This window comes from Hemibagrus wyckioides, linkage group LG24, assembly GCF_019097595.1.
Source record: "Hemibagrus wyckioides isolate EC202008001 linkage group LG24, SWU_Hwy_1.0, whole genome shotgun sequence".
Lineage (NCBI taxonomy): Eukaryota > Metazoa > Chordata > Actinopteri > Siluriformes > Bagridae > Hemibagrus > Hemibagrus wyckioides.
The window spans coordinates 10,549,729-10,563,520 of record NC_080733.1 but is presented as its reverse complement, the minus strand read 5'-3'; positions in this window follow the sequence as shown (position 1 = coordinate 10,563,520).

Here is a 13,792-nt window from a genome sequence, read left to right as displayed (position 1 = left end):
GGCATACAATAATTCTAATAAAACTACTCGTCTTCTTTGAGAAACCAGTGAGCCGCTGTCTTTTTTAAAACAATAGTATTTTCATTCGAAAACATATATGGCAGAATGATCAGTACCTCTAAAATGTCATCCTTGAAACAAAATCCTGATAGGTGTCTGAACCTGGTTGCTTCTGCCAACACTATATGCGCATCCAAATCAACTCATTATAAATAGAGTTTGATAACTTGAAATAAAAATGGCCATTCCCCATTGACAGGAGCAGTGATGTGTTATCTAACCCCCTCTAGTTTTTCTCAAAGGGATGTTACCAGCTACAGTATAGCAAGCACTGATCATAGCACTATTTTCTCCCTTTTTTCTTTACTGACTACACTAACTCAGAAATGATACAAAAAACATGCACAACCTAATGTTTGACTAATAATCCGAAACCATAAATCTGGATAGCGCAAGTTTAAATCCCTATGATGCCACAGCAATCTATGGCTGGGAGCCAAGGGAGCAGAATTGGCCGTGAGGGTGATAGGGATGGTTTTCTCCTGTCACTCAGAGTGACACAAGCCAATTGCAGGCATCTGTGATCTCATGACTGTGGAAGAGGCTATATAGCACTTTCCTCTGAGTGTGTTACACTGCTCTGTGATACAGTTTGAAAAAGATGTAGTGACTGACTTTGTAAGTCTCAGAGGAAGAAAGTACTAGACTAACACTCTGGTAGTTAGTTGTTGTGTGATTAAGCGAAAGCTGGCTAGTTGGAAGGAAGTGGGAGATTAACAAATTGGGGAGAAAATGGGGAACAAATACCCAGAAACTAATGATCTCTCTCACAGGCCTATAACTTCATATACCTCCTTACAAATATCTTCTTTTCTTTACATGACGAGCATGCTGATGTTGAGGATGACTGCTTGTATTCAACTGCTTTCCTGTCCTCCTACCTGAATTACATAATTGAGCAATATTATGCCCTGTGGGGGGAAAAATGTTGTACACCACTAAACAGAAAAGGATGCACACTACAATTTGGAAATATTCCTAATATAAGGAATATATTATAGGTTTTTTTTGTTTTTTTTTACAAGATAGATAATATGGTGGATATCACAAATTTGCTTAAATCGAATTGAATAAAAATTGAAATGTTTTCTTAGACTTTTGGACCCAGTGTATGCATCTTGTGTCAACAGCTTTACAGTTTCTTCCTGGCTAAATACTACAGATAGATTGGAAATTAGGTTGAAAAGTGCTGGATTATTTAAGTCTACAAAAATATGAAAAGCATTAGAACTATTCTACTTTGCCACACCTGTACATATTAAATATTGTGATTTGGCTACATGACTGTTTTGTTGATGCAAAAACTTTCCTCATACATACATAATGCCTCCAATTATCTTGATTATCCAGGCATTACTGAATAGGTTAAGCACAATACACACTAGAAGTCCCTGTAAGATGAGTCAGTCTACTTTGCTGCACTAGATCAGTCTCTTCCTTCAGTGGGTGGCTGGGCCGTGAAGAGATTGTGGGCAGGGGGCACCACTGTCATGCCAAGATACTGACCTTTTCAATGAGGCAATCGATGAGGCCCAACACCAGGGGTTCCGGAACTCTTATGGCAGTCAGGGTGGAGAAAGGAAGTTCACCAAGCAGCAGTGGTGTGCTAATTGCCTGAGGTTGCTGGCGCTCCCACTGTTTGGGTTCAGGTGGTGTGACTGTGTGTCCCTGTGGAGCCTGCTGTGTGTCCACAACAACCCTGGGGAGCTGCTCGGTTTCCTACCAGAAGCCTGCAACAGTGTGCTCTTCTCCACAGAGGACTGAACATGCCACACTAATACCTCTCATCCTTTCATACTGCTCTAGTCATGCATTGTTTTTACCTGACATTACTGGTGATTTCAATATATACAATGACCATGCATGTGAGAACAGTACCAAAACATGTGGAAACTGTGGAAATTTACACTAATATACTTTCTCTCATAGCATGTGACTGGACCTGCACACTCTAATGGTCATACTCTAGAGTCTAGACTATGGTCAACTACTGATGTAGATGTGGTCCTCGTTAGACACACAGACCAGTGTATGCTTTAAGACCAAAAAATGGAATTTGTGCCTGTTTTGTGGTGTCCATTTTCAGCATTGAATTTCTTTGTCATGTCACAGTCCACAGTGCTGCTTAATGGCTCATATAAAAGGCACTTAGGGCTTTAAGGAATTTAGAAAGTTTCCCAACAGAAGTAAAAACATCTCACACTGAAAGCCAGCAGTGTCTTAGATCATTTTATATCAGACTTGAGGCGATAAAATAATTTATTTCTGATTAAAAATGTCTGATTTCCATTCCGTCTGTGGAACGAACCACCAGTGTACTGGTGAAAAAGGTTAAGAAATGATTTATAGATGATCCCAGATGTACACTTTTCATTAACAAAATGTCTGCCCTATGATGCAGACTGGGTAATCTGGGGAATCTGTAATAATCCGTTGGATAACTTTAATGTTATTGATGTCACTGGACCAGTTATTGCCATAACCATTTAATACAAAAAGGAAGAATTATGGAGAAATTCCACTGCTGTTCAACTCCAAAAGAGAAAATGCTGGAAGGCAGAATACAGACACAATAAAAAGAAACTTAGAAATTCACAAATAGCCCTAGAAATGATATCAGTTCTATAATGCAATGCATTTGCATATTTATTAATAATAAAATCAATAATATCAGACTGCTCATTAGTATTTCCAAGTCCAGTAATGAGTCTGTCTCATCAATAACACTGCATAGAGGTGACCTGATTCAGATCTAACAGTTCAGTGCTACTGACTATAAAATTTTAAAGAAAGAGTAAGGAAACTAAAATCATCTCTTTACAACACTTATTCTCTTACTCTACTCCCAACACTTTTCTTTGTACAAATAGGTTTTTAACTGTGTACAAAAAATATACTTCATATACTAAATCTAACCATCTGAACACTGCAGTTGTCAGGGTTTTACCTATCTCCCAAAATCATGCCAGTACATGTGTGTGTTCTGTGGCGTACTGGCATCCCATCCAGGGTATGTTCTTATTTCCCACTTAATATTCCCCAGATAATCTCTGGACCCATCATGACCCTGGGCTGGATAAAGAGCTTACTAAATGTGGGTGAAGACATTTTCACACAATTGATTACTTTTTGAACCTTAAATACACTATATTGCCAAAGGTTTTGGGACACCTCTTCAAATCATTAAATTCAGGTGTTGTTTTTCAGGGGTTGCACTTGGCCCCCTTATTTATTAGTATGCTTCAGCATACCAAGACATTTTGGACAATTTCATACTCCCAACTTTGTGGGAACAGTTTGGGGATGACCGCTTCCTGTTCCAACATGACTGCACACCAGTGCACAAATCAAGGTCCATAAAGACATGGATGAGCGAGTTTGGTGTGGAGGAACTTGACTGGCCTGCACAACCTGATAGAACACCTTTGGGATAAATTAGAGCGAGACTTTGAGCTAGGCCTTCTCGTCCAGCATCAGTGCCTGACCTCACAAATGAGCTTCTAGAGGTATGGTCAAAAATTCCCATAAACATACTCCTAAACCTTGTGGAAAAACTTCCCAGAAGACTTGAAGTTATTATAGCTGGAAAGCGTGAGCCAACTCTATATTACATTCATGTGCATGTAAAGGCAGACATCCCAAATCTTTTGGCATTATAGTGTGTCTTTTTCCGACAACATTCTGTGTGAATTTTTTTCAGTGTGAACAGAAGCAGTCTGTTCTTATAAAAGTCTTTAATGACATCTGATTTTGGTAGAACAGCTGTTATAATTCTCAGTATAGCCTTTGACCCTACTGGTTATAAAATATTCATAAATAGACATGAAAACTGGGTTGGATTTTTAAGTCATATTTACATAGCCTTGACTACTTTGTAGAAATGGACAAATATAAATCTGAGTGAATGTCATGACCTATGGTGTTCCCCAGGGTTCAGTATTTGGAGCATTTTTATTCAATTTATACATGCTTCCCTTTCACAAAATCTAATAGGATTACAGAATGTCTTATCAGAGCTCTCTCACCAAATGAATATAGTCCCACTGAATCATTAGTCAGTGCCTTGAACACATTAGACGCAGGATGCAGCAAAACATCCTGCAGATAAAATGGAGCTCATTTTAGTTAGAAACAATTATGACAGAGCTGCTGCTCCTCTTCGCTCCAGAGTAAGTTTAAAAAAATTACAAAGCAAGGATACAAAACTGTGCTTTGTGCTTTAACAGCTTAGTTATAGGTGTCCTATCATATCAAGCAGTAACTAAGTCAGCATTAGAGATTTATAATCATACCAAACCTAGAGAAACTCATACAGTACATACTATTATTCTTAGTAGGGTTTTAGTAAGGTTATCTACCACACATTTCACATGATCTGACTTCCTAAAAAGCCACACAATTTAACCTAATTTAAAATAAAGCTCCAGAGTCTTCACTACAACCAGAAAAATGTCAGCCAGATGTCACCTTGATTCTTAAATAAAGCAATCTAATCCCAGCAGGACTTTCATTTCATTAGTAACTATTCGTTAGCCATGCTTAAAATAAACACAAAGCATGGTCAAACAGTATTTACTTTCTATGATATACTTTGATAGGAGCAACATGCATATTTGATCAAGAGATCCCATTTTTATCTTCAATCATGGTATTTTTCTACACTATATTATACTACAGATGGCATAATTGCTGAACTATGGCCAGTTTTTTCTCCTGTTCATCATGTCTGCTAAAGCATTTTTAAGTACTTGGTTCATATAAACAAGCTCTTCAGCTCAACATCTTGAGTCTGGTCCACTATTTGATGACCCTTGGTAGAGGTTATAAGCTGATTGTTTATGTAAAATTACCACGTCATTTCTGGACCAGCCATAGCTACCTAAAAAGAGATGTATGTCCTTATTATCTCTGTATTTTTCCCTAAGCCACAATGACATCAAATGAAAAGAAAGTGAGATTTCTGCTTAAGTATCCTGGATTTCAGGTCTGTCTCCTGGCACAAAATCCACCACTAATCTCACATCTTCTCTTGAATTTCACTAGAGATCTCAGTGAAAAGATAATTATGTCACGTGTTCCATTATACTGTCAAAGTGCCAAAGTTTACTTAACTAGGTTTACTTCATGCATACAGATTGTATATATGAAAAGATCTATAGTTTGCTTTTGACATACTATCATGTACTATTCTTTCACCTATACTGCAAATAAGAGTACTTTGTACACACTATACACTGATCAGGCATAACATTATGAGCAGTGACAGGTGAAGTGAATAACACTGATGATCTCCTTATCATGGCACCTGTTAGTGGGTGGGATATATTAGGCAGCAAGTGAACATTTTGTCCTCAAAGTTGATGTGTTAGAATCAGGAACAATGGGTAAGCATAAGGATTTAAGCGAGTTTGACAAGGGCCAAATTGTGATGGCTGGACGACTGGATCAGAGCATCACCAGCTCTTGTGGGGTGTTCCCGGTCTGCAGTGGTCAGTATCTATCAAAAGTGATCCAAGGAAGGAACAGTGGTGAACCGGTGACAGGGTCATGGGCGACCAAGGCTGATGCATGTGGGGAGCAAAGGCTGACCGGTGTGATCCGATCCAGTAGATGAGCTACTGTTGCTCAAATTGCTGAAGAAGTTTATGCTGGTTCTGATAGGAAGGTGTCAGAATACACAGTGCATGACGGGTCAGGGCTGTTTTGGCACCAAAAGGGGGACCAAGACAATATTAGGCAGGTGGTCATAATGTTATGCCTGTTCAGGGGATAGTGATAGTATATCAGAAAAGACCACTAGCTCTATCCACATATACAAATAGTAACATAAAAACCTGATAAATAATTTAATATGAGCATGCTGATTAATCAGGCTTACTTATTTAAGGTCCATATTAAATAATTTATTAGGCTTTATGTGAGCTAGTTTTAATCCTGCATTTTAAATATTATTTGAAGAAAAAAAAAAAAACCCAGAGATTTCAATCCCCTTTTACTCAAAAATCACGTTTCTTAATCTTAATACTCAGCATTCTTAATACTAACCATTCAAAAAAAAATCCAAAGCAACAGATTTGGTTTGTGTTAGTCTTAATGAACATGCTGCAGTTGTAAAGTATTATCCCAGGATATCTTTAATCTCAGACAAATATCTTTTATCTTTCTCATTCTATTTCTCCTGAGACATTTTAGGGGATAGAATTATTACTATCCATGAGCCATTATGATTTTTTTTTAGCCAAACAATTTCTCTGTTGAATAATGATACAAATTCCACAATGAGGTTAAATCTATCTTTAAATACAATTAAATGTCTTACCCACCAGAAAGCTAAAATTCCATTAGTCCCATAGCCTCTCTTTATTTAAAGTATAATGCTGGACTCTTTCACATGCTCTTCTGATTGCTCTCTCTTGACTACAGGTAATCTGACTACTTTTCAGGCTAAATTTAGGACATGATGATGATTGATATCTGACTGATCAGAGCTGGCTTGATGGTGTATGTGGACAAATTCTCTGCATATTCCAACCTGACCTGAATCAGTCATCTTTTTTTATCCAAAACATCACACACAGTCTAACATTAATCTAAAATAGAATAGTCGTGGGTGTGGCACTTACGCTTAAGTGTAACCACAGGCAGAAAGGCATGATAAGAATCTCGACTGAAATCTCATGGCCTCCCCAAGTTATTTCAATGCACGTCATAAGCTGTACAAACATATTTTAAATAGGCAATCTTGCACTCAACTCTCCTGCCCACTCATACCACATTTATAAATCATGCTCTGGCTTTTAACCTTTCAGGAGCAAATGCTCTTTCGTCTCTTCGGCTGCAACTCATTCCATAATTAATGCTGATACCCCAATATCCTGGAGGGTTGTCTATCCTAGAGAGCTTGCACATTGCAACAGGATTTGTAACTGTCATTAGGATTGGGAAGAAACATTATAGTATTAAAAATCAAAAAAAGAGAGAGTGCACACGAGCATGAAAAATTGTCCTTGGCAGATAAAGATGCTGATTAAAGGCATGGTATAATGCACCTCTAGAAGCTGGAGATAAGATGCCTGAGATTGTAAAGGTTATATATAGTGTTCGCCATGGGCATTCCTCTAACTTTCAGTGTAAGGTGTTCCAACAACGCAATGGCCTTTGAGTATTTTATCTCAGGTCATGTCAAGTATTTATGGACCATGGTGCAAAACATATCAAAGCACTGCCACAATACACAGGACAGCACCAAATGCTCATACATGCTGTATGAGATGAATGACATAAATACTCAGGGCCATAAATGCATAGAACAGGATGAATGAACTGGTGCAAGCTCATTTGAATCATTTCCAATCTTAACCATGGTAGTAAAAAGTGTCTCATGACAGCAAACGCTAGCAGTATAAAGTGCAGGTACAACATTGTGTTGAGTAATCTGAGATAAGAAACTGTTGTGGAATCTGGTATTGGTGGCATGGATGTTCCAGTACCATCTGCCAGATGGCCGGTGGGTGAAGAGTGTGTGAGAGGGTAAGAAAGGTCACTCACAATGCTGGTGGCCTTGCAGATGCCATGTTTATGGTAGAAGGTTTTAGTGGTGGGTGGAGAGACCCCGATGATTTTCTCAGCTGGTCTTACAATCCACTGCATTGTCTGTACCTTCTGCTCTTTCTGTGGGACGTCCATTTTTCCATTACACATATTGTTTTGAAGGAAAATACTGCTGTATTCGTTCATTTTTTATTTTGTATCTGTTAAATACAAAAAAAAAGGAAGACAAAAGAATACTCTTCTATAAAGCTGCAATTTAAATCCCAATACATTTTAACTTGGGATACAACACAAATATAAAAATATAGTAAAAAGTGTTTGTCTGAGGTTTGTATTGCTTGGCAAATTAAGACACAATCAGTTCATCAAAAAATACCACACATTAGAGAGAAAGAGAGAGAGAGAGAGAGCGCTATCATGGCAAATTAAGACATCAGTAATAATGATTAATGGTTATTGCCTAATGGATTCAATATTTTGAGTCCATTATTATAATACAGTTAAAAGGGAATTAATGAATACTGAACAGGATGCCAAGGTGAACTGAACAATGTCCTTTTACTCCTAAGGCAGTCTTATGGAAATAAATGATAAAAGTATTGCCATGGACAAGTATTGTCTGTAGAGGTTTCTATAATATATTTGAGTGTATTTCATTGTTGTGTGTATATGTGTGTGTTCATTTTGAATACTGGAGACGCCTGAGGCAATGGCTGTACCCCGGATCTGCCAGTTGGTGAGATTTGTGTTCTTTCAGCCTGGCTGGGTACAGGGTGAATTGCCCGATTGTTCACTCTAAAAGATTGTGTGTAAAGGATACAAAAAAAATAAATACCCTCAACATGTCATGTAAAGCATCAGAAGCAGTGTGTGCTGTAGAGAAAAGCTTGTGGAAAAAGCTTGTAGAGCTCAAACGGTACATAATACAGGACTCTTTTTTGTAAACACATGGATCAAATTTTATGAGAAACGTCTGGGTCTGTTTTTCTTTTCAGTTTTTAAATGGCAAAGTTGGGCGATACCTGACCTTGCTCCAAAGCTATTACACTGTCTGTGATTCTAAGACAAACCACTTTGCGAGTGCACTAGGGGCCAGGGTTTAATTGCTTCTAGACTGCTTAGTCATTCACATTCTTACTGTATATGCAGCCATATACTGATGATAAGTCTGGGGAAGAGTCATGCATTGATTGTCACTGTAAAAATAAACCCCTTAAGTGACAATTGTGTTGTACTTTTCTTCCAAGGGTGTTAAAAGAACAATAAAAAAAAAGAAAAGCTTATGAATGAGAAAATAGAGAACACTTCCAGTTCTTCACATCTTCAGCAAACACTGACAAGGACACAGTGTGCTTCGGTGGAACTTAAAAAGTGACAGGACATGCGGCAGTCCAGCTGTTACGATCCTTCTATCTGGGGTGATGTAAGGCAGTGTGAGAGCCTGCAGTACACTCACTAATGAACAGGAGCTGCTAGTCGCTCACACACCTACAGGGGGAAAACCCTAGACACTGATACTGCACTGTGACGCATAGCGGGATCTCTGTTGCAGGGATTGCTGGGAAACTTTAGACCTAATTTTGTTTGTTAGTGCTAGAAAGACTGCAGAACCCCAGGGAAGACTCTGCAGGTTTTCTGCTGCTGTTCAGCTGAGCGGGTGATGGGTATGACAGATGGAAGGACACTTCTGGGACAGTTGTCAGACGCTAAACCATATTGTTCATGTTTTTTATTGAGACATTATTTAACAGTCAGAGGGGAGATGGGTCAGGTGGGAGGGGGCTACATGCTTAACCAATGCAATGCTTTGCTTTATAGAAGATATACACAGGATAGGATTTATACAGAATCGACATGAACTGCTTACATTTTGGAATTGATCCAAACAGATCAAGATCAAGGTCACAAGGTCATTTTAAATCTGATAGACCTTCAATATCAATAGCTTCTTTCCTGTGTGAAGAACATTTTAAGGGTACTTGATGCATACAAATGAGTAACAAGAAGTACTGGACTTAAGCTGGGACTAGAGGTAGAGGCATCACAACTTCCACTTGGTTACTCAAGATCTTCTCTTTTACACAGTATTCATTTTTCATATGTAAATTTTTAAGACTTGATATCCTTTATACCCATTTTTTAAAAAAAAAAACAAATAATTCTTGAATTCCACTTGTCATATATAGGACATGTGACTGTATATTTATCATATATTGTTCAGATGATGTCACATCTTTACATGAGATGCATTTTCATGTTTCTTCATTTCATTTCATTTCATTTCATTGTCTGTACTGTTTATCCGATCTATACTATTCGATTTTCATGTTAGCTTTGCATACAGGAAATGACACGCTGCTGTCAAATTAGTTCATCCTAAGAGATCAAAACTCCAGAATGTAACATACTATTTTTTAATACACATAATACACAGCTGGGGTCAAATTATGTAAGCAGTCGGTCTTTAAACCATTCTTATTCAATAAGTACAGAAAACTCTCAGCATACCTGCATATCCCTTTAGGCAGTTATCCAAAGTTTGTTAACATAAAAGTAACACATACTTTTATGTTATCCTTGAGAAATCCTTATGAAATTAAATCATAATCTGCGATGTCTAGTATGATTATATACCAACAGAGAAAAGTAGAAAAATGTAAAATGTATATCTGCACTACAGGGAGACCTTCCTAAACCACTCTTAAAGGTGACCTATATATATTTTACACCCCCCTGTTTTCATCCAACAAATTAATCTTTAATCCTTATGTAATCTAGGAATTGTTAGGGCTTTAAGAAGAGGAAAGATGTCAGCGACCATAATTCCAGCCCCTTAATCCATCCAACTGTTTCTTTGTTGTCGTCACAACAATTTCATTTTTTTTTACCTTAGAAATTCATTCTCTTTTTAAACACCTAGGTTACATTCCAAGTATTGATTTCTTGACAGTGTAATTTTAAAGGCAGCAAAATTTTCTTAATTGCGGTCACTGTGTCACGATCGGCTCTTCCATTAAAATACATTTAAAAAAAAATAAGTGCCAGAAAATAAGTGCTAAGATTAGTAGCCTCTGGAACAGGCTATACAATACTGATTGAAATGAATAAATAGTACAATTATTCACATTCCACTCAAACTCTTAGAGAACTTATCCTCTCAGTCTGTTTAGAATTTTATTTTATTTTATTTTTTTGCCTGTGACCAAATATAATAAGCAATACAGAAGTAAAATGTCACTCTGATCCCTCATCAATGGGGGAAAAAAACACAAAGATTTCAACACAAAAGAGATAATTGTTGACCACAAAACCAAGATAATGGATAAACTAGGTTTCTTCTGCCAGAAAGTTAAGTCTTCATCATAGATAGACAAATAAATTATAGTGGATATCTTTTGGAAACCTATAATAAGAATTAAAGAATGCAGGCCATGCGCACCAAGCTAGTAACATAAAAGATCTTATTCAAATGAATAAAAAAAGAAGTGTCCAACTGTCTGGAAGACACTTCATAGGAAGAAAATCCTTGAGGGTCTTTCCATGTCATGTGTTTGGAGTACATGTGTGCTCTTTGCTAATGAAAAATGCATTTTGCCTGCGAGGGCTATATCTGTTCATTAATAGATGCATGGTGGTGATGCATAGGGTTTAGTGGCTGTGAATTCTAATTCAGAAACCAATTATTCAAATGAACACCCCTACAAACTTCCACCTAAGCCGGTCAGGAGCTAACATTATTCAATTTACAGCATGCTTTTTTGGTCTTAACATTAAATAAACACATTAAAACATGGAGTGTAGTTGGGTAGATTACTGTAATTTCATTCCCAGCTTTTGGTGAAAAAATAACCCTGACACAGTTTTTCCATTTTGCATGTGACTAAAGGTTCCATCACAGCAGTAGGACTCTCCTGGACTTCTTACTGGACTGCATTTCATTCACAGGTTACTATTGCATTAATGTTCCATTAATAGAAGCCTTATTTCCTGGAGCTCCTATTTACTTGTCTGGCCAGATGGTAGCTGATTGAAATACTTGGTGCATTAAAGACACTTCTTATAAATGTTAAAAAACAAAAAGCACCTTGTTAATGTCATCAAATTCCCAAAATACTCTCATCAAGCCAAAGTCATGTTATAATGTGTCTTCATTGGGAAAACAGATGCTTCCTGTCACACACAGTCTGAAGAGTAAAATGCTGATACTACTGTAAATGAGATTTGCAAATCTATCTATCTATCTATCTATCTATCTATCTATCTATCTATCTATCTATCTATCTATCTATCTATCTATCTATCTATCTATCTATCTATCTATCTATCATCAAGAACAATATTTTTGACCACAACTTAATACTTGATACATTTATTTATTTACCTTGTCCTGGTCTGGATTTACTATCTAAGCCCCCTCGTGCTCACTTTGAAAACTGTTTCTGCACTGATTGCTGGCATTAGCAGGACATAATCAATTCTTTTTCCACAGGTCTATCGTTCATCCTCTCAGGCTCTTCATCATGTAATATGGCACAGAGAACACGTTATTGCAGCCTGTTAAAGAATTTGGCCCATATTTTATTGGGACTATGACTGACAGTGTGATAAGTAATAATTTTATAAGACGACTCTAATTGCACAGTCTAAGATGGTGTTAAGACATAGCATAGGACAATATAAATGGCCATGTTTAATGTATTCATGTTTTATTCATGCCGCTTTGAATGTCTGACAATTCAGAAGAAATACAGTGAGGAGCTTGCTGAAGGATGTCCTCAGACTGTCCTAATAATCCTTTTCAATCAGAGACAAGTCAGATAGGTATGTGTATGTGTGTATACTGCTTAAAAAATTTAAGGGAACACTTAATCATCATGAATAACATCAAGTCAATTAAATTTCAGAGGACATCAGTCCAGTTAGGAAGCATAAATGATTGTGAATCAGTTTCACCTGCTTTGGTGCAAATGAAAGTGTGCTGGAGTGGCATCAGCAAGACAACCCCCCCAAAAAGGGAAAGGTTTTACAGGTGGTGACCACAGATAATTGCTCTTTATCTCTCCTGACTGATTTGTCTGTAGTTTGGTGTATTGTTAGGGTTCTTGTCACTACTTGTAGCATGAGGCAGTACATGCAACCCGATCAGGTTACATGGGTAGTCCAGCTCCTCTAGAATGGCACATCCATCTGTGCTGTTGCAAGGAGGTTTGCTGTTTCAAGAGCTTGGAGGAGACACCAGGAGATGGGCCATTACACCAAGAGAGCTGGACAGAGCTGTAGAAGGCAACAACCCAGCAGGAGGACTGGTTCTTTGTGTTAGGAGGAACATGAGAAGCACTGCCAGAGCTTTACAAAATGTCCTCCAGCAGGCTACTGGTGTGCATGTTTCTGACCAAGCAATCAAAAACAGACTCCATGAGGGTGCCATGGGGGCCCGACATTCTCTAGTGGGACCTGTGCTCCCAGCCCAGCACTTTGGAGATTTGGAAAGTGCACAATTGCTGCCCCAGCTGACACAGACCTCCATCGTCAATGGTACCAAAACTGCTGTTATGTACCAGAATAAGATCCTCAGAGCCATTGTTGGACCTTACTCTGGTGCAGTGGGCTCTGGCTTCCTCCATTTGCATAACTATGGCCTCATATATACATATATTACTATACATAATACCACGTTTGCCTGAAGCTTTGGCAAAGTTGTGCTTTTGCATCCTTCTTATTAACACAGATTGAGTATAAGAAGTGATTCACCTTATTAATTTGTAAACATGGTAGTATCATGTTAAAAGAATATTTACCTTGCAAAGCTTTTGCAAAGATTTCCCCATAAGTTTTTCATGTTTATATATTGAGCATACGTCTGAAGAACTGAGAAGTGGTAGGCTGACATAATATGGCACGTAGAGTACTTTCTATTTCTTATACATCTTACTAGTCATCTTATACATGAAGATTTTATATAATAAGTGAATCCATATGATTTGTTATAGACACTTCTATCACAGTGACCAGTTTTATTGATATTAAGTGACTTTTGGGAATCGTTTGGGGAATCCTTTCCAATAAACTTTGCACACTCAATGTAGCCTACTTTATAGAATTTAGGAAAATGATGCTACAGACACAAAATGCTTCTTTGGATTTACTTCATTGTAAAGTATTTCAAAGTTAAGCAGTTGTA